At 35.8% G+C, this 21912-nt stretch overlaps 1 long non-coding RNA gene across 1 annotated transcript; it reads left to right on the top strand.

The window, feature by feature from the left end:
• The first annotated feature begins 6102 nt into the window (after window positions 1-6102).
• LOC126734026 (uncharacterized) lies at window positions 6103-12205 on the top strand. The gene is made up of 6 exons (XR_007659930.1): window positions 6103-10709; window positions 10769-10896; window positions 11094-11316; window positions 11375-11557; window positions 11610-11825; window positions 11892-12205. It is a non-coding gene; the product is annotated as an uncharacterized LOC126734026 (long non-coding RNA).
• The last annotated feature ends 9707 nt before the right edge of the window (window positions 12206-21912 follow it).

Consider the following 21912-nt stretch of genomic DNA (forward strand, 5'->3'; position numbering starts at 1 on the left):
GGTGAATTCTGACTTACAAATACTCCACAGTAAGGTAGCAACTAGATTCTGGGCCCCTCTTTTTGGGATGAGAAGTTATAAATTTTAAAATCTCTACATAATATACAGGGTGTCCATTTAATATCGCGGTTCTCGATTGCGGCTAAACCGTGAAACAGAAAAAAACTTTAATAGGATTTTAATGAAACTACCTATTTTTTTTTTTCTGAAATAGGAGTCTCACTTGACTCTCTCTTTAACCCTCAAATTATTTTGCCCTAAAATGCGACGTTGCCTAGTTATTAACAATTTAAATAAATTTTCACGAAAATATTTTCAATTAAATTTTGCGCTATTTTTTTAATTGGAACACTCTATATCTAGTAACGCATTTTGATAGAGCATTCTTTCATCTTCAGTTTGATACCAACAAGTCTGCGTTTATTTCTAACCGTTTTCTCAAAATTTATTCTTAAAGGAAGAGTGACACTTATTTTTTTATAGGCACTACAACGTTTAATTTTACTTAAGAATTATTAAAGTATACTGTAAGTGTTGAGTACAAAAAACAAACTAGAACAGAAACAGTTTTAAATGAAGAAATCAAATTGGCATTCACCAAGTCGGTTGGAGAAAATCCGAAAATTACAGTAAGACAAAAAATGACTTACAAATAGGTCGGTTGGAAAATCCCACAAGAAAGATTAATATCACCGCCATTAATTTCAGTTACATCAAGGATTCATCAAAAACATTATAAATAAGTTTTGCTCTAAACACAAATCAGCCTTGCGAAATTTTTTTAACTGCACGAAGCGTAGTAGACGTCTGAAAGACTCTTGTATGCGCTCCACCATATCTTGCCTAGATTTACAGAGTTCCCCACAAGAAGAACTCCATAAGCATTAATTCCGGTGACATAGGAGGCCATTCAGTGGGGCCTATCCAGTAGAAAGTTTAATAAATATGTATACAAAAATTAATTTGAATACCTAACCTAGCCTTCCAATCCATCTATTACCAAATTGGTGTGTGATATGTTCCCTGAGATCAGTACAAATGTGAGCTTGTGCACCCTTCAACTGATGCCTTAGAAAGTCGGGAAGTGCGGGGAAAATTCTCTCTTAAGAAACTTAGAAAAACTTTTCCTGTTAAACGATTTTCAAAAAGGATGGAACAATAACAAAATCATGTAATATTGCACCCCCAAACATTGATGCTCCATCATTGTTGAAAATTATTCATAAAAACTCGATGGAGATTCACAAAATCATTTCTGTGGAACGTACATTCATTAGTGAAGGGCATACATTTAAAAAAAATCTGCTGCTTTATTTTGTGCCTTAATGTAGCTGTGCATGATAGGGATCATATTTGTTTTTCTTGGGATATTTTCCCACGGACGATTTCGATATTTCAAAGTTCTTACTTATTCGTTCTCTACAAACTAAATTCCAGTGTTGCAACAACCGACATGGTGATTACCAATTGGTTTTCTTCATTTAAAACCGTTTTCGTTCTAGTTTGCTTTTGTACAGGATGTTGGAAATTATTAGGAAATTTTTTCTAATAAATTCTTGAAGCCAAAAAAAACTTTCCAAGGCGTTCACCGATAACGTAAATAATTTACTTATTATCGCTGAGAGTAATTCATTGTGACACAAATCTACTTAACATGACTAATAAGTAAAGATTATATTTGACGTCACACAATAAAGAATAAATTAATTATGGCCAACTTTTTACTTGTAAGACAAAATTTCTTATTTTTAAATGAGATAGCATCAGGGGTTAATATTATTTGTCTCTAACTACTATTATTTTATTATGGTTATTACTAACTATTTACTTTTTTTCTTACTAAAAAGTGTTCGAAATAGAATTGAACAGAGATCTGATTCCATAAATTATCTATTAATTGTTTTCCATCGTAAGTGTCGTAATGCCTATGAAAAATAAGTGTCACTCTTCCTTTAAGAACAAATTTTAAGAAAACGGTGAGAGATAAACGGAAACTTGTTGGTATCAAATTGAAGATAAAAGAATGCTCTATTAAAATGCGTTACTAGATATAGGGTGTTCCATTTAAAAAATAGCGCAAAATTTAATTGAAAATCAAAAATCAAACTCATTATTTGAGTAACGATTTTGATCACCCTGTATAAAAATAAATAAATTTTGGAATTTCATAAGATAAAATGAACTTAGCCAAGGACTCTGCATAGAGTTTTCAAAAAGATAAACAACGTCGGTGGTAAATATTAATATTTTAGTGAAACTAAGATTTTCGTGAAATTTTCTTTAAAATATTAATAACTAGGCAATGTCGCATTTTAGAGCAAAACAATTTTAGGGTTAAAGAAAAAGTCAAATGAGACTCCCATTTCAGGAAAAAAAATTTAGGTAGTTCCATTTAAAAAAAGCTGTATCAACCAAACTAATTTTAAAAAGTGGTCTCTCTAACTCAATTAACATTTCCACTATTAAAGTTTTTTTCCGTTTCACGGTATAGCCGCAATCGAGCACCGCGATATCTAATGGACAAGGTGTATATAATTGGCCTTATATCGTCCAAACATCGTAGTCTTTTTTTAAATTAGAAAGACTATTGACTTGTGCTGAGCTCTAAAAGATTTTACCATACTGGAGAGTAGATTGCACAAGTCCAATGCCATATTTTTAAAATACTTACATAAGCAATATGTCTATTAAAAAACACAAAGAACTACATTTGTAACTGCAGAGGGTAATGCGAACACCACTGGACTTAGGCCCATTGTGCGCTTGTAAGAGCAGGAGACCTCTCCCTCAGCTCGTCATCCAGCCCAACGAATCTACAAGAGCGTGAGCGACAACGTCACCCAAGGACTTCTCTCCAACGGATGGGTGGGATGCTCCGAGAATTCTGCTGTGTATTGACGAGAGAGCAGGGAAATCGCAAATAACTCTGTTGCAGTTCTATTCTGACCCATGGATTTACTCTCACATGTTAATTTCTCTTGCTTCTAGAAAGTCAAGTAGTTCTTATCTGGAGAAGATTGGGCTTCGCGCAAGACTATCGCCTTGGTCTGGTGGAATGCTTGGCAGAATCATAGAATGTGAAGAGTAGTTCCTTCATCTTCCTCACAACTTCTACATAGCGGCTTATCTACTTTCCCAAGTCTATGTAGGAGTTTCCTGCAGAGTGCATTGCCTGTGAGCAGCCCTAGTACCTTTTGCAGTTGCTGCCTGGAGGCCCAGTATGTTTTTACCCTTCCTAAAGGGCGGGCTGCCCAGAAGTTGTTTGGAGAGTTCTAGCTTTGGCAGTTGTTCCAAGTAGTACCCAAGTTCCTACCAGTGTCTGATATCCCTTTTGCAGGTTTTATCTTCTGTGCTCAATGGTCCCTTTCCCTCCTTAATTACAAAGGGTTTGTTTGGCTGTGTGAGCACCTTTGTTGTATACACCCAGTGTATAATTTTTGGTGAGAGGCCTCATGCCAAACATTCTCTTACAGTACATAAGAGTTTTCGTGGCCTTATTTGTATTATTTATTATATGCTTCTTGTAACTGATTTTTTTATCCAGAATCATTCCTAGATATTTGACCTCATCGTCGAGTCGCAGATATCCGCCAAAGGCAACTACTAGTAGGTCTTTTATGGGCAGGCCCGCCGAAAGCGGGGGAAGAATGGGGGTTTTTCCCCGGGCCCTGCGTTTTTAGAGGGGAAATTTGAGGTGATTTTTATTGTTTTTTTTTTAATGATGACTTGCTTTACCGATGGATTGAAAAAATGTCAATCTTCACACTTTTTTGAATGCTGATGTTACGTATGATAGGGGCCCGTAAATTTTTAGACCGGGCCCGGTTTTTCTCTTGGCGGCCCTCCTTATAGGCTCTATTTTCCTTCTTTTTATGAAAGCAATTAGGGTGGTTTTTTGCAGGGTTTACCTTTAGTTATCAGAGCTCTTTGCTTTTTTTTCAAATATGTGAGCCTGCTTCCCCCTTATGCTAGTAGAACGATGTCGTCTGCGTATGCCACTGCGAAGATATACTGTCCCTCCAGTCGTGTCAGCAGACTGTCCGATACAAGGTTCTACAGCAGCGGTGAGAGTACTTCGCTCTCGGGTGTTTCCCTGCAGACCGTGGCTTTTATTTTGGTAAATAAACGAAGAAAAACAACCAAGTCACGGTCTCACAAACATTTATTATCGACGACACGTGTTTCGCTCTATTAGAGCATCATCAAGTCTAAACTATACAAAAACATGCCGTTAAAATGAAAATAAAAAGGACCCCTAGCGTGTGAGAAATACTCGCTACCAACAGGTCTGCTAATCCTTGTTACTCAGATATAATTTTAGTTCAGATACGTAACAACTTATGTGAGGTGGTGTTTGAAATAAATTCGAGAAGGGTTGAAATACTTTATTTCACAAGGTTATTGAAAATGAAGTGAGGTTCAAAATTAAAGACATCGTTTACGCACACAAGAATCAGGCTCTTTTTAGCTATAACAAGAGCTCCATTCTTTCTAAAAGGTCGAGTTTTTTGCTTTCGGGACAAACATGAAGGACTTCGGCTAGGGAAGATAACAAGTGGTTGGCGAAGGCTGAGTTTGTTTCGGTGTGCTTGTATTTTTTAACCGAAGCAATTTGTTCTTTTATACGGGTAGACATTTTTCTACTAGATTGACTGATGTACACACCGCTACAGTCATCGCACTTTAGGGAGTATACTTCCGACTTTAAGAGAGGGCCCTTTTTATCTATAACACTAATCAAATGTTTTTTCACGTTATTGGCTGTTTTAAAGGCAATTGAAAGATTAATGTGATAAAAAAATTTTGCCAAATGTAGTGATATAGTACCAACAAATGTCATGCCTCTAAAAATCTGTTTAGTACTTTCTTTGTGAATTAGATTAAAAGTCAATGTATGTTTATTTAAGAATTTAAAATAGAGTTGGTTACTGCGGCCCATTATTAAAGCAATGTGCCTAATAATGTTTAGTTCTTTGTCGAAAGATTCCTTTGATAATGGAATATTAAAAAGTATAGAGAAGTGAGTTGAATGCAGCAAACTCGTGTGAGTATGAAGAGTTTGACGAGTACTGAATAATATTGTCCGTAGTGGTGGGCTTACGTAAAAATTTGAAGCATAAAACAGTCTTATTTCTGGTAACTAGAATATCTAAAAAAGGCAGCTGCTTGTCTCTTTCCTCCTCTATAGTAAAGGAGATATTAGAATGGAAAGAATTGACAAAAAGAAGAAAGTCTGTCATTTGTTGATCGCTACCATTCCAAAATGTTATCTACGTACCTCCTATAGACTCTTAAAAACTGGCCAAAAGGACCCTTAACAATTTTCTTCTCTAGGTTGTGCATGAAAACCTCACTCAAAAATGGGTAAAGACAAGAACCCATTGCTAGACCGATAACTTGCTTGAAAATTTTGTTATTAAAAAGGAAAAAATTCTGATCTAAAACTAATCTGAGTAGGCCCAAAATATCATCAATAATGAGGCGAGTCAAAGAGGTTTTTAGCAACCACCCTCTAACCAACTGAAGCCAGTCATCAGGTGGAATGATGGGGAACAGGTTTTTCATATCCAAGGAAATTAATTTAGAGCTTGGCTGAATCTTAACTGTTCTTAGAAAATTGGTTCGTTCTATAGAATTTTTAGTAGAGCATTCACTATTAAAGTCAGTGACCTCTCTTAGAACATAATTCAACCAAGCTGATAAATTATAACAGGGGGAATTAATAAAGGAAACAACAGGTCTTATAGGAGAGTTTGGTTTTTTTTTTTTGGTAAGGCCGTAAAGGATTGGGGTTCGGGGATTCGTGGGGTACAGTCTGTCTTTCTTGGTCTGAAAAAATTCTAAATTTAAGTGGCACCTGTCAAAGAAAGACTTGGTAAGGTCTTTGTTTAACCCATTTATGCCCAAGGGTAAAAATAATAAGAAAATTTAACACTTATATAGAAATTTTTTATTTATTTACCCCTAAAAACAATATTTCGAAACAAAAAAATATTTTTTTTCAATATTTTTGAAAAAAATTCTGTTGCGAAAACGCATCACTGGGATAATTAATCAAAACTATTATTCTATTTGCATTAAAAAAAATTTATTGGTAAAAAAAAATCAACTACAAATAGTCTAGTATTAACTGATTGTATTAAAAATATACAAATATTTCACAAAAAAAGTGTAGAACAAAACATATTTTACATTTCATAATATTGCGAAAACGCATCAGTGGGACGATACGATATAATATTTGGTACTACGTTTTATGGCGCCGTGTGATACTCAGCATAGATAAAAGGGGTTTAATAATACTCAGGGTTTAATGATACTCAGCAAAGCAAGTAGTATGTAGGTGCGCTTGACACTTTTGGCTAGTGATGCGAAGAGTCCGGATTAATCGTCCGTTCAATCCGAATATCAAATTATTCCGAATCAATCCGGATATCTAAATCGTCCGGATACACGCCGCCCGTTCGTTCGACCGACAATGAAATAAAAGCTTGCGCGAAGTGACACGAAGTTCCACGTTCCACCGGCTAAGAGAATCCGAATTAAATCGTCCGGACAAATAACCCGGCAATCGGCAATATCGTCGCGTCACCTTGTGTAAACCTATTGCTTTATTTATCCTTATTGTACTCATTTAGAAACATAAGAGACAATATGAGAACGCCCAAACTTTTTTGTAAATAAAGCATTTTTGTAGTGATATTTTGCATCGTTTAAAATACACTTGATTTATTACATACATAATTAACTATTTTAGTTTTAACATCATGTAGAAATGCGTAAAAACGAAATGTCTAATGGGTTGCATAATGCATACCTTATATTCGAAAAACAGCTATAAAAAACGTTTATCGGACGGTCGAGCATCGAGCCCGAAACATGGCATAATTTGCCGAACGGGCGAGACATCGAGCGGATGAATTCATCCGGATGAAAAAACCGAATTTTCAATTCATCCGAATCAATGCTGTCCGGATATTGAATTAATCCGGATTTTTACAACACTACTTTTGGCACATGTATACAGTTTGACTGTGACATATTCGACACCTCCTTCGTGCCTTGTCAGGACTATGGGTCAGCACATGGCCTATATTGTCGAAACGTAATTCGTTGATTCCTGTTGCAAGATTTCTAATTACCGTGATTTTCTCTGTTTTTATAAGACGAAGTGCTATATAGGATTTGAAATCAAGTTGCGACATTGATGTATCATTGAAAATGTTATAAAATTCCATGCATTGACAGTTAGGCTGTCAATGGCATTGATGAATATAGGCCACCACCACTTTTTTCCCAGTACATTACACCTATAATTGGCGATGCCATTATCGTGCAAATCCACTCCCGCCATATACTTGTTATATTGAGATATAACATTGGGTTGAGGAACAGACTTATCAACTCTTTTTTTCCTATCAAATCTTTTCACACGACTAATAGGTTCAACGCCAAAAGTATTACTAGCAACAGTCACCACCGAATTGTCGTTCCAACGAACTATTGAGACGTTTGATAATTTGTCATATGCCGCTGAGTAGGTCCCAAGGTCCTTCTTTCCTATCGACTTAGGATCTTCAACTGGACATTTGTTATTTCTGTTGTCCCTGATGGTACCAGTAGCAAAAAAGCCATTATTTTTCAAGTGTACAAATAATTTAAATGAGGAAAAAAAGTTATCAAAAAATATTTGGTGGTTTATAGGCTTTTCTACTACCGACAGCAGACTTAGAACAACATCGCCACCAAGTCCAAGTGAAGAGTACTATTTATTGGGGTCCTGTCGTGCATATGGCAAAGAATAAAAAAGATACCCCCCAGGTGAACAAAGGCACCAAATTTTAAACCCAAATCGAACGGGCTTGCTCTTCAAAAACATCTTACAAGAGTGCCTACCGAAATAAGGCACCAAGCGAAAAACCTTCTACCACCTTCAAAAACAGAAGGCACCAAGCGTTTCATCGTCGGACGAATCGTCAATCAAATTCTGTTGAAAGTCCGGCGAGTTTGAAGTACCTGGCGAATTTGGCAGATCCTTCTCAGACCTTTTGTCACTGCCCACTGTCTCAGCTTTAGCCTGAAAATCCTTGTCTGAGGGACCCTGTAACTCAAATGTCCCTGCTATATCTTTCGGCTCCCCTACTTCGCATAAATTGGCCTCATCATCAAAGGTCTCTTCGTCGGTAAGGACATCAGGGTCTGGTGGGATAAAAAACCCCATCGATATACCCTAAAACAATTTTTGACAGGAACAATCGAATGTATAAAACAAATTTAAATTTTGTGGAACATAATAAATAAATATCACTAAGTTTATAACTTACCTTCTCTTGTTCTAAAACAATCTCCTCCATAGCTTCTACTAATTCTTTTTGAGTAAGAAACCGCCTATAAGCCATTTTAAACCTGTTTCACGACGACACGAACCGTAAAACACAAATTCTTTCGCTAGACTGCAAATCTAAGCACTTTAGTTCCCGACTATTATTCCTTTCTTGACAGGCTCAGACGTGAAAAAGTCACATGTTAATTTATGGTTTATACCAGTGATGCGTTTTCGCAACAGCAGATTTTGTTGCATTTTTTTTATCGCCAAAAAAGATAACTGATTGGTAATAACATATGTACTGTAAGGATTTATGTTCATATTTGAAGAAAACAGTGTTTGCTTTAAAAAAAGAAACCCGAAACAATTTTTTTTAGAATTTAATATACAGCGAGAAAAAAAGAAAATTTTTTACTACAATTCGTCTTGCATACATTGATTTGGTAAAAGAACAAACATTTCCAAGTTTTTCTTAAAGTTGCATTGTAGTTCTCTTAAAATAAATTAGATAATTCAAACAGAAAATAATTAGCTGCGACAAAAAAAAAATTTGGTGTTGCGTAAATGCATCACTGGGGCAAAATGGGTTAAACTTATAAAATCGTCCGAGTCTAGGAAATTCATAACTTTCTCAACATAGTCGACTCTTCTCATTATGACCAGACAATTATCCTTGTCTGCTTTCGAAAGGGTTAAATCATTATCCCGAATTTTGTTTTTTAAAGAAAGCAGATGTTCATGATGGAAATTTAACGCACTACTATTAAAATTCTTAAAATTTAAAAAACTTATTATTTTGGCTCTCAAAATATTTTATCGTGTATGTCTGTAGTATGTTTTCAGCCTCTACAGCTAACATCTCTCGTGTGCGCAAATTCACCTTTTTGGAGAAATTATATTTCAAGTTTAAATTAAGCAACCTTTCTTCATATTGTGTAAACTTCACGCCAGATAAATCGCCTTGTTTAAGGTTTTGTAGTGGCATTTAACTTCTTCACGCAGCCATGTGTTTCTAGCAACATACAAGGCGGTGTTAGCAGATTTATTTCTTGTTTTGCATCTTAGGTGTATAAATTTCGGTGTTAAATTAAAAAGAAGGCATCGTTGAAGGAACCAAACTTTTAGCAACATATTTCTCCGTGTAAAAAGGTTCTTCTGGTAGTGTCGGATGAGCTTTGCCTGATTAGCATTTTCCAACAAAAAGGCTTCATCCAATTTCTCAAAGAGACCAGGTACAACATAAAGAAACGAAGAAAAACGACCAAGTCACGGTCTCACTCTTGGTTATTTTTCTTCTTTTGTTTATGTTGTACCTGGTCTCCTTGAGAAACTGGATGAAGCCTTTTTGTTTTATCTTGGTGCTGTTGAGATTCGCTGTCACCTTCACATTTTAGATTTGGTTGACCCAGCCACCTAGCATAGGATGTATATCTCGTCCAGCTATGACATGGTTGATTGTGTCATGACATGCTATCAACGGCTCTTTCAACGTCTAAGAAGGTTCCTAGGGTGATTTATTTGCTGTTGAAACATTACTCCACCCTCTGAGTTATTTCGTGGATCGCATGATTTAGAAGATTTACCTGTAGGCATATTGGTGTCTTAGTAGGCATATTGGTGTCGATGTCGAGGGCTAGCACTAGTACATCGTCCCTAATATACCTTTCTATAAGCTTTTCCTCTGGTTTCAGGAGAAATGATGTAATGCAGATCGGTCGGAAGGATTCAGGTTTCGCGTCCCACTTTTGGTAGGAATACTACTTTCGCTTCCGTCCAACTCTCTTGTATATGACGTGGCTAGCCTGGCCGGTATTGTTTTTCATAACGCGGGCAGCAGTAGTTCTTTGTACTGCTGTAGCATGCTGGGTATAATACCATCTATTCCGGGAGACTTAAATGGTTTGAAGGTGTCTATCGTCCATTTAACTTTCTCGTAGGCTACAACTATTTTTGCCAGCTCCTTGTTCTGCCTTGCTCCTGTTTAGAATAACAGGAGTCGAATGTCGCCTTCAAGACTCCGGCACTGGATTGAAGAACAGCGGACCTCTTGGCAAGGGAATTGGCGTTCCGATTTCCCTGCTGTGGTTGTGCCTCTTGATCCAACAACAAAGACTCCCACCCTCTGTTGTTGGAAGAAGCTTCCACTAGGGTGCGATAGCATCCTTGGAGTAGTTCTGACGTAAAATGCGATGCAAGAACTGCCAATCCGCATCCGAGGGTAAGTAGTAGAAGTGGAATCAGAAAACCGTGCAACTCCGTACTTTCTTGGAAGTTGGAACTAAATATGCCATCCTCTCTGCGTTGCTTGGCTACTTCCCGATTAGGATCTTTATTGAGAGCTTTGTGGACTCACTCGCAGTGGATGATTGTTTGACAAAACTTGGTAGGTTGATAAAATCGGATACCCCTTAATTTTGCTAACTGTCTGCTGCCATTTATTAGACAATGTTAAAATTAGTGTTCCTAAACTGCCAACAGTCGCGTGTATTCATTACTGCATCATTTGAGGAATCTGTGCCAGATCAGTAAGACCTCGTCGGTTTTTTGGGGTTGCAAACTCGATTTTTAAGGTAAGCTTATAGTGTTTTTTCCTCTTCTGAATAACTAATGATCATTTCAAAATTTAAAACATGTAACCTAATAAACTAAATTAATTTGTTCAACAATTTTGAATATTATATGATAACCAAAGAGATTAAATAATATTTACAAAACCGGGTATCCGATTTTATCATTCCAGTTTCTGCAGCGGTTCTTTTGCTTTTAGTTAACTACAACATGTCGCATTATACAAAGATGCATAAAATAAAAACTACTTGTCAGTCATGGGATCAAGAAAGCATGCAAAATGCAATAGTTAAAGTGCTGGAACATAGGGTAGGATACAAAAAAGCCAATCAAAGCTTTAATGTTCCGCAATCCACCTTAGAAAATCGTATGACAAAAGTGAGAAATAACAGATAACTTTGTTAAAGAAACTAGTAAGAACGGTAGGAATTACCTTTCATTTATTTATGTTTTTCTTATTTTGAGTAAAAATAATTTTAGGTCTGGGTCGATACAAGGCTGATGCGTTTAGCGCTGCCCAAGAGGATGGGCTAGTTTTGCATATCTTATAAATGGAAAGCAGACTATTCGTATTTACTTTATCTGAATGAAGAATTCTTGCTTACGAACTAGCCATACAGAACAACATCAATTACAATTTCAATACAGAAAAGAAAATGGTCGGTAAGTGTTGGCTTTATTCTTTTTTGTCCAAATCTTCGATTAAAAATTCCAGAAGGAACTTCAATTGGACGAACTATAGGATTTAATCGACTAGCAATATTAAAGTTTTTACTCTGTTAACACAAGTTAAAATGGAAAATTTGACATTCGCTGAATTAGCAGACCTACAACTGGCTTATGGCGCTGCTGATGGTAAGGGAAGATGCGCGTTGCGGATTTACCAAGAACGCTTTCACCAGCGGCGCTTACCAAGTCCGGATCATTACGGGTAAGATTTGTTAATAAAATGTTATTTATCCGGATTGTTTTTTACAGCGAAACATTTAATTTGCAGAAGTCTCATAATGTGGGTGAAAGACCACGCACATCAGTGCATGTACCAGGCATAGAAGAGAAAATTTTAACGCAAATTAACGAATCTCCTTCCATAAGTACCCGAGCTGTAGCGCACTCATTGCGAATAAACCATTTTCGGGTATTGGAGGTTTTACACGAACAACAATTGCATTTATTACCGACGTTCAACAGTATCTTTTTGCGTAATTGATTACAATGTGGATCTTCTTAAAGTAAATGAGTACAAATCAAAGTTTTTTTATTCAGTTTTTTTTGAGGAGCTCGGACTTTAGGATCAATTAGTCAACCAACCCACTCATGACCATCACAAGACTCATTCACAGTATTGGATTACTTTATAACAAACAATCATCATCTAGTCTCAAGAGTTGAGGTGCTAAATGAAGGTGGGGTGACCATGATTTAATTTTGTCATATTTAAACATTAAAAAACAATTAAAAATAACAATAGGCGTGGCTTAAGGTTCTGCTTTGGCACCGAGATTATTTTTAATTTACGCCTTTAGGACGCAAACGCGCACAGCATTGTATGGGGAAGTACAGACACCAACGCGAGGGCTACGGCATTTTTAGAATATGTAGTATCGGAAAACCTTGAGGTAACAAACGTAAAAGCGGAACCGACTTTTGTCAATCGAATTAGACAAGAGTTTATCGACATAACGCTGGTAACACGGTCATTTGCGGATAGGGTTAAAAACTGGAGGGTATCATAGGACATAACGATGTCCGACCATAGAATGATCCGATTCGAAATCGGTTCGGATAAAGGAAAACGAGCTCCAAACTGGACCAAATTTAAAGAGGGCTTTGTTCAGTCCATGGGTACTCTAGGTGGAGTGATATCCTCCAAAGAGGAACTAGATACAAAGGTAGTACGGCTAAACAGTATAATCATCAGTTCTTACGAGGCAATATGACCTCCCAGGAGAGTTGGCAACAAGAGATTGTCCTGGTGGAATGACACTTTGGACAGTCTCAAAAAAGACGTAAGAAGGTTGCACCACCTTCCTTTTTCTCAAGGGGGAAACTCAAGAGAACTGGGATTTATACTTAACAGATAGAAGGAAATTCAAAAACGAAGTCCGACGATGTAAAAGAGACTGCTGGCGCAAGTTCTGTGGAGAGATGGAATCTCTCTCAAACACAGCTCGTCTTCTGAAGCTACTAGGCTCTGACAGGAAAACCGTGATAGGATGCCTGAAGAAAGGTGAACTATGGACCTCAAATAAAGAAGAGACCATCGGGCGTCTTTTTAAAAAACTCACTTTCCTGGAAAAGGAAACGCTGCACCTTGGGGCGAGGAACCAGATCCGGAGCCGGACTGGAACCTCGCCAGAAACATAGTAACAAACGAAGCCATAGCTTTAGCAGTGGGTGAGTTTAGTAGTAGGCTGCGCGACCTGATGCAATCATACCGCAATTATTTTGCAAGTAGATCTCGAAATTACACTGCCATACTAAAAGAAAGTTTTTGAGGCCAGCATTGCAATGGGGTGTAGTCCACTAACATAGAGGGCGGCAAATGTAATGTTTTTCGCAAAACCGGACAAGAAAGACTACCGTTAACCAAAGTCCTTTAGGGCAATAAGCCTGACTTCATTTCTACTAAAAACTATAGAAAGGCTTATAGACAGGTATATAACAGAGGAGATTCTAATAGAATCGCCACTACATAGGAATCCGCATGCCTACATGAAAGGGAAGTCGACGGAAACGGCACTCTGTAGCGAGCAAATCTGAAAAAGCCATTGAGAACAAGGAAATGACACTTGCACTTTTCTTTGACGTGGAAAGAGCATTTGATAAGGAAAAAACAGATACTATTAGCCAAGACCTCCTGACCAGAGGCACTCCGGCTCATCTGGTCAGGTCGGTCAAATCGGCGCTGCAAGACCGGAAGATCAGTGCTACACTAGGAGACTGTCGTGTCGAGACCAGGGTGAAGGGCGGCAGCCCGCAAGGCAGTTACCTTTGCCACACCTTTGGTGCCTGGTGATGGACAGTCTCCTCAGGAAGCTAGAACTTGAAGGATTCTATGCACAGGCATACGCGGACGACGGACTAGTGATGGTCACGGGTAAATTCGTGAACACAGTCTGTGAGAGGATGCAAGTCGCGTGCGGTATAAGTATAGTGGAACAGTGGTGTCGAGAGATAGGGCTGCCGGTCAATCCAGAAAAGACCAAGCTCATTCTCTTTACTTCTTTAAGAAGCGGAATTTGACAGGCTTTAAACCTCCCATTATGTATTAGACTTGCCTAACTTTGAGGCAGCAAGTCAAATACTTGGGAGTTACATTAGACAGCAAGCTCACGTCTAAATCTCACGTAGAGCAGGCAGTAAATAAGGCAACAGCCCTAATATGGCAATTACGGCGAACAGTACTCGAAATATCGACAACACTGTATCAAATATATCGATCTGTTTTGATCTCCGTTGATTTTCGTAAAATTATAAGTTTTTAAGTGCAATCAAAGTATGTTACATCTGCTGAGTGACTAATCTTTAATGGTTTTCTAGTATCCGCTTATAAAACAGCGAATTTTGGCATTCGGAACCTAAAAACAACATTAATCTGGTAAGCATTTTACTGGCCTAACCTAACCTAAGATTGTTTTTATTCAACGTTCCTGCTACGCTGAGAGATAGTAAAATATCAATGCTCAAGTGGGGCAGTAACTCTGGTGTTGTCTTGGTCTTGTCCCTGCTGCCGGATTGTGCAGATATTCCTGACGCAATCTTTGCATCGTAATTGGAGTCTGTTGGTATTTGATAGCATGGTAATTTGGGGATGAGAATATTCTGATATCACAGTAGATACATGTGGTGAATGCAAGGACAATTTCATTGTTGTAAATAAGTCTGTTAGGTGCAGTGGCTGCTTGCTGACATTTCATGCTTCTTGCGTGGCTATTAGAGATTCATGGCTTAAAATAATCGTTGATTGTCCTAACTTGCACTGGTTATGTGATGATTGTAACAAAAAGTACATTCTTAATTTAACCGCCACCAGCTGTGATAATGTCTTGCTAGCAAAGGAGGTGGATTGTCTGAAGAGAGAACTTGAATTAACCAAAAAGTTGCTTATAAGCTCTGAATATACTATAGAGTTGCAAAAAACAGTGCTTAATTCTCATAATTTACATGATTCCAAATCAAGGGACGTCTCACCTCCAAATAGTAGTAACTATATCTCTACAGCAGCTACTAACTCATATAGTAATGTATTAAAATCGAGTTCTGTTCTTCTTATCAAAAACAATCGCGGAAACGGTCAAGACAATATCTTGGCTGAAATAGCACATTCAATCAATCCAGGGGATATAAAGGCTTGTATTAATAACACCAGGAAAATACGTGGGGGTGTTGCTGTCCATTGTCAGGATGATAAATCGTTACAGGCTTTAAAAACCTCTCTAAGTGCTACAGTAGGCGACAAATACAAAATTGATGAAGCTCTAAAATACAATCCAAGGTTACTTGTAAGGGATGTGCGATTGGAGAGATTGGAAACACCTGAGCAGATAATCAATAACATCACTGTTTTAAATGATAACTTGGAGGCTGTTTCCTCTAAAATCAGGTTTATTACCAAGCTAAAGCACTCGAATAACATATATGACTTGGTAATTGAAGTCTCCCCTACGGTTCGGGAAATGCTTCTCAAAAAGGAATTTATTTTTATTGGATGGAGGAAATATAAAATTGAGGACTATTTACGTGTTATTAAGTGCTACCGTTGCTGTGGATACGGCCACACAAGTAGGGACTGTAGGGAGCGCAAGGATATCTGTCCCAAATGTAGTAAGGACCATAATCTGAAAGAGTGTAAGTCCAGTGAGAAGAGTTGTATAAATTGTGTTAGACTAAACAAGCAAAATAGGCATAAATCACCAATCGATCATTATGCTTATAACAAGAATTGTCCGGTATATGTAGGTTATCTTTCGAAACTAAGATCTAAAACTAATTATAACTGTTGATTTCTGTTTATTTTTTCTTAAATGGTTCAAAATGCGCCTTCTTTGTTAAATATTGCCAATACAAATGTTAGATCTATTTTGCCTAGCATTGCAGAGCTTAATAACTTAGTAACTGATGTATATGATATTATAGGAGTATCAGAGACTTGGTTAAATCCAGCTATCTCATCCAATAATGTATCTTTACCCGTCTATTCATTTTATAGGAAAGATAGAGTTAACAGGAGAGGTGGTAGTGTGGGGGTTTATGTGAGGTCCGTCATTCCCTGTGAGATTGTCAACATCGAGATCGATGTAAGTTTTGAGTTTATTTTTCTAAAACTAAAACTAAATATCTCTAGTGTAGCATTGATTATGATTTATCGTCCTCCTCACACAAGGGTTACTAACATTCTTGAATTTTTTGATGAATACATTCCTAATTTGCTTACTTTTTATGACTTTTCAATTATAATGGGTGACTTTAATATTGACATGCTTAAGCCAAATTCATTATTCAATGTTCTAGATGCTCACGGATTCAATCAACTTATAAATGAGCCTACACGTATAACTAACTCATCAGCTACATGTCACGATAATTTCAAATATAAGTGACCATAACTATATGTCATTCTGTACTTTAGATATATAAATGGAAAAACCGAAGCAAAAAATTATTAGTCTCCGTTGTTTTAAATCAAATTCATATTTAATTTAATTAATTTCGAAACTGATTTGCAAAATATTGCTTGGGACCACTTATTTTACATTAAAGATATAAACGAAAAGGTTTTATTCTTGCAAAATAACATAACTTTCTTATTTAACATACATGCCCCACTTAAACAAATTAGAGTTAGTAAGAAGCCAGCCCCATGGCTAACAGATAACTTAAAATTAATTCTTAATGAAAGGGATAGAGCACTTACGAAATATAAACAATGTAAAACACCTGAAAATTGGAGTCTTTACGTAATTTTATTTAATATTTAAGGATAGACGTAATTTTGCCCTTGCATCCATCAGGCGTGAAAAAGCGGCATATCTACACCAGTTGGAAGCTGTCAAATCTGGTAAGGGACTTTGGAGAGGTTTACCAATTGGGCTAGGTCAGCCCAATACAATTAATGACTATTTCATAAGCATTTTCAATAAGTCAAATGCTTGTCTTAACAAAATTAACTATTACCAGAACCATAAGTTTTGCGCAGATCACACCTTTAATTTTGCCCTGGTGGACCAGATTACTGTTTCTAAAGTCATTGATGATATTAAATCCAATGCAGCTGGAAATGATGGAATTTCTCTTCATATGTTGCGTCTATGCTTGCCACATCTTATTAATCATATTACTCACATTGTAAACACTTGCCTGGAAACTGGTTATTTTCGTAGACCATGGCGCGAATCTATAGTCTGCCCAGTTTCCAAAGTTCCTAATCCCAAAAATGTTCAAGACCTACGGCCCATAAGTCTCTTGCCTCTTGTCTCTAAAATCTTGGAAAGAATAGTACATAGTCAACTAATGGATCACCTTTGTGAGACTAATATTCTGCCAGCTCAATAATCCGGATTTAGAAAAGGTCATAGCACTACTAGTGCTCTTCTAAATATTACAGATAATATCATTACAGCCTTAGACAAAAAGTTGGCTGTGATTTTGGTTGCACTGGATTATTCAAAGGCATTTGACTTGATTGATCATGACTTGCTCGTTGCCAAGTTGTCTTATTTTGGTTGTGATGACTCCGTCTTATCGTTTTTTAAATCGTATTTATGGAGACAGTCGCAGCGAGTACGGGTACAAAATGAATATTCTGAATCAAATCAAATCAAATCAAATCAAATTTATTTACAATAATTTACAATAATTTTACAAAACTCACAAAAGTATAAATAGATGTACACCTAGATTAGAATCTGTGTGTGTACAAAACAAAAGTAATTAAGAAGATAATATATATAATTCACAATTCACTTGAAGTTATATACTATATACCAAATATACCAATATACTATATACTATATTATACTATATACTAACTATATTAAAACCAAAGAATAAACCAAAATAATGATTAAATGAACTAATGATTTAAATCGCCCTAGTCAGAATAACAGACCTTAACCACAAATATACTGATAAAGCTGCATATACCCTATATTTAATTTGCAAACAAATAATTATCTACGCAACACCGTAGCAAAAACTTCAAAGTTTTCATGAAGCAACCTATTTATTTCTCTACTAAACATATGAATATTTCGAACTTCTCTAATACTACTTGGAAGAAGGTTAAAAAATTTTGGGCCAAGGTATGTTAAAAACCTTTGAGTAGTCGCTCTTGTCAGAAAAGGCACACTAACAGAATGCACTGCTTGGCTTCTAGTATAGCAACCCAAGTTCTCTATCGGTCGCCGCAAATCAGGATATTTATAGACAAACATTAGCACTGACTTAGCATACATTTGCTGTATTGTAAAAACGCGCGCTTCTTGGTATAAACGGTTTGAGGAGTATCTGGGATGTTTTCTTAAAATTACTCGTAAAAGGTATTTTTGAGTAATGTTTAAAATATTTATGGTACTGGCAAATGATCCTCCCCATATTGATATTCCATATCTAATGACTGATTCAGCCAAGGATGTATATAACATTTTTAAAATGTGGAGAGGCATACAATTTCTAAGATGATAAAATTTAAAAATTAGTTTACGAATTTTTATATTAATACTTTCTATATGTTTTTCCCATTTAATATTTTGATCGATAAAAATACCCAAATACTTTATACATGGAGTCCTACTTAAGGTTTCCATGCAAGCACATGGCTTCTCCTTTAATATGCACTGATATGTGTGTATTTTTAGTACATCTGTATTAATTTGATGGTTATCGAGAATGCTAAAACTCATAAATTTTGTTTTTTCAATATTTACTGCTAAACGATTTTCTTCCAGCCACCGACGAACCATTGCAAAATCTGAAGTTGCTCTCTCCACAGCATTCGCCCAGTTATCACCCTTTACCAACAAAACAGTGTCGTCCGCGTATGATACAAGTTTTCCAGATGTACTAAGAAAAAGAAGTTCATTGATGTAGAGGGTGAATAGAAGAGGCCCCAGTACAGTACCTTGTGGAACACCACAATTTATTGTTTCAAAAACACTATACTCATCCTCCACCCTAACACATTGCTTTCTTTCAGTAAGATAATTTTTTATAAGAGTCCAGCTTAATCCCCTTATCCCGTAGTCGTCTAATTTATCAAGTAGAATATCGTGTGATACCGAGTCGAAGGCTTTAGCCAAATCTAAAAATATAGCTAACGGTTTTTGATTTTTTTCAATAGTTTTACAAATATGATTTGTTACCTCAAATAGTGCCTCTTCAGTTGACTTACCCTCTCTAAAACCATATTGATTGGGAGATAAAATGTTGTTTTTCTGTAAGTGTTTTGAAAACCTAATGCGTATACAAGCTTCAAGTATTTTTGCTATATTACTAATAAGTGATATTGGGCGATAGTTGCCTGGAGAACACACGTCATTTCCCTTATATATCGGAACAACCACTGACTTCTTCAATTCATTCGGAATTATTCCTGTTAAAATAATACAATTAAAAACATGGGTCAAGGGTTTTGCAATATTATTCCGTATTTGCTTAAGTAAGGTACTCTTTAATCCATCTAACCCCGGTGCAGAATAGTTTTTTAGAGCATTTATATTTTTTAGAACTTCATCCTCAGTAATAGGCGTTAAAAACATAGTGGTACAATTTAAGCGGGAAAACTTATTTTTTTTATTACAATTTAATTTACTTGACATTGTTTTTCCTACGTTTATAAAAAATGTATTAAAAATATTTGCTACATCTTTTTTATCAGATTGAATCGTGTTATTTTCACATCTAAGTGATATTTTGTTTTTATTCATATTTTGATTAGTATTCAGTTCCTCATTTATAATTTTCCACATTTTTTTAGGATTTTGTTTAGTTTCATTAAACTTTTTTTGAAAGTACGAGTTTTTTGTTTGTTTTATTAGCATATTTAAAATATTACGGTAACTCTTATACTCATTCAACAGAGTTATATTATTTTTATTTTTTAGATAAGATATTTTTAATTTGTCTCGGTGTCGGATGGAATTAATTAAACCAGATGTGATCCAGGGTTTTAGTTTTTTATTTTTTGATGTAAAATTTACCTTTGTACTTGCCAATTGTATAGCATTTTTTATTATATTTTGAAAAAGTTCATATGTCTCCTCGCTTTGGTCTTTATCGTAAACAACTTCCCAGTTTGCCTCTTCCAGAGTTTTATTTAATTTATTATAGTCTATAGATATAACAAAAGTTTTATCGCATGATTTTTTTGAATTGTTATCAATTTTTTGTAGTTTCAGTGCAATAGGAAAATGATCCGTTACATCACTCTTTAGTATAAATGGTAAAAAGGTCAATTTATTTTTTATTTTGTTGGGACAGTAGATAAAAAAGTGGTCAATACAGGATTCACAATCTGATGTTACTCTAGTAGGTCTATTTATATAACTAAGAAAACCATTTTCAGTTAAAATATTTTTATAGTTATTTATTGTTACATTTTCGCTAAGCAAATTTAAGTTTATATCTCCCCCAAAAATACAAATGGCTTCATTATTTTTGTATTGCAATAATAAATGGTTTAGGTCATTTAAAAAAGCAGTGGTATCCGATGCAGGTGATTTATATAGAGCAAATATTTGATATTTGTTTTCCTTAAATTTAAAATTAAGATGTGTAAAGGTTACTTCATTATATTTGATATTAACAACATTTTCCACCAATATACCCTTTCTGACATAGACAAGCACTCCATCGTTTTGATTAAACCTTCCTTCAGAATAAAATACCTCATAATTTAAAATTTTAAAAATATCCAAGCAGGTAATTTTCCAAGTTTCGGTTAATAAAATGATATCAAAGGTGCAACCCAGGCTTTCAACAAATACCAAAAACTCTTCAAAGTTTCTACCAGCGCTGCGAATGTTTATATGAATGAAGTTCAGTAGATCATTTTCATCAGAATAATACTCAATCGGACTAATATCTGAGGTTATAACATTGGCATAATTGCTCAAAAGTAATAGTTTCCGGGATACCGCAGGGATCTATATTGGGGCCACTTTTGTTCCTAATCTATACCTCTGACCTACCTAACGTAGCCTTAAACTCGGACGTCTACCTGTATGCGGACGATACTCAGGTTCTTCACCTATTTAATCCACATAATGTTCAGCTTGCAGCAGACTCCATTAATTTTGATTTGGAGCAGATAATGAATTTCTCCAGTGAACATAATTTGCAGATTAACCCTATTAAAACTAAAGTTCTATTGTTTACGGGTCGCAATCAACGGCATAACATAGAAAATACACTTAATAATACTACTCTCACTTTTTCAAATCACCTAAAAATTTTGGGTCTCATTGTTGACACATCTCTCAGATTTAGGGATCACTGCAATATGTTATTACAAAAATGTTATTTACGCTTGCGAATGCTTTATGCAAATAAAAGAAAAAAATTTAAATTACAAAACAAGAAAAAAGCTTTCTGAATCCTTGGTTATGTCTATCATTAATTATTGTATAATTGTGTATTACCCATGTCTAGATAGAATAACGCAAAATCGCTTGCAGCGTATTCAAAACACATGTTGTCGTTTTATTAATAATCTTAGGAAATACGACCATGTATCACAAGCTATACTACAACTTAAATGGCTAAAAATTGTGAATATATTTAAGTTGTATTTATTAGTATTTTTATATCGCCTATTTAAAACACGCACACCTGTGTCTTTGTGTGAAAAGATGATTTACAGAACTGAGGTTCATTGTCGTAATATAACGTATAATATACTTTCAATGCCACGTCATACTACATCAATGTTTGAACGTTCTTTCACCGATGAAGTTGTCATTCTATTTAATCATTTCAGGCCAAATTTTCATTTTACCATTTATTTTTATCGAAGATTC

The sequence above is a fragment of the Anthonomus grandis genome, chromosome 3, assembly GCF_022605725.1.
Source record: "Anthonomus grandis grandis chromosome 3, icAntGran1.3, whole genome shotgun sequence".
NCBI lineage: Eukaryota > Metazoa > Arthropoda > Insecta > Coleoptera > Curculionidae > Anthonomus > Anthonomus grandis.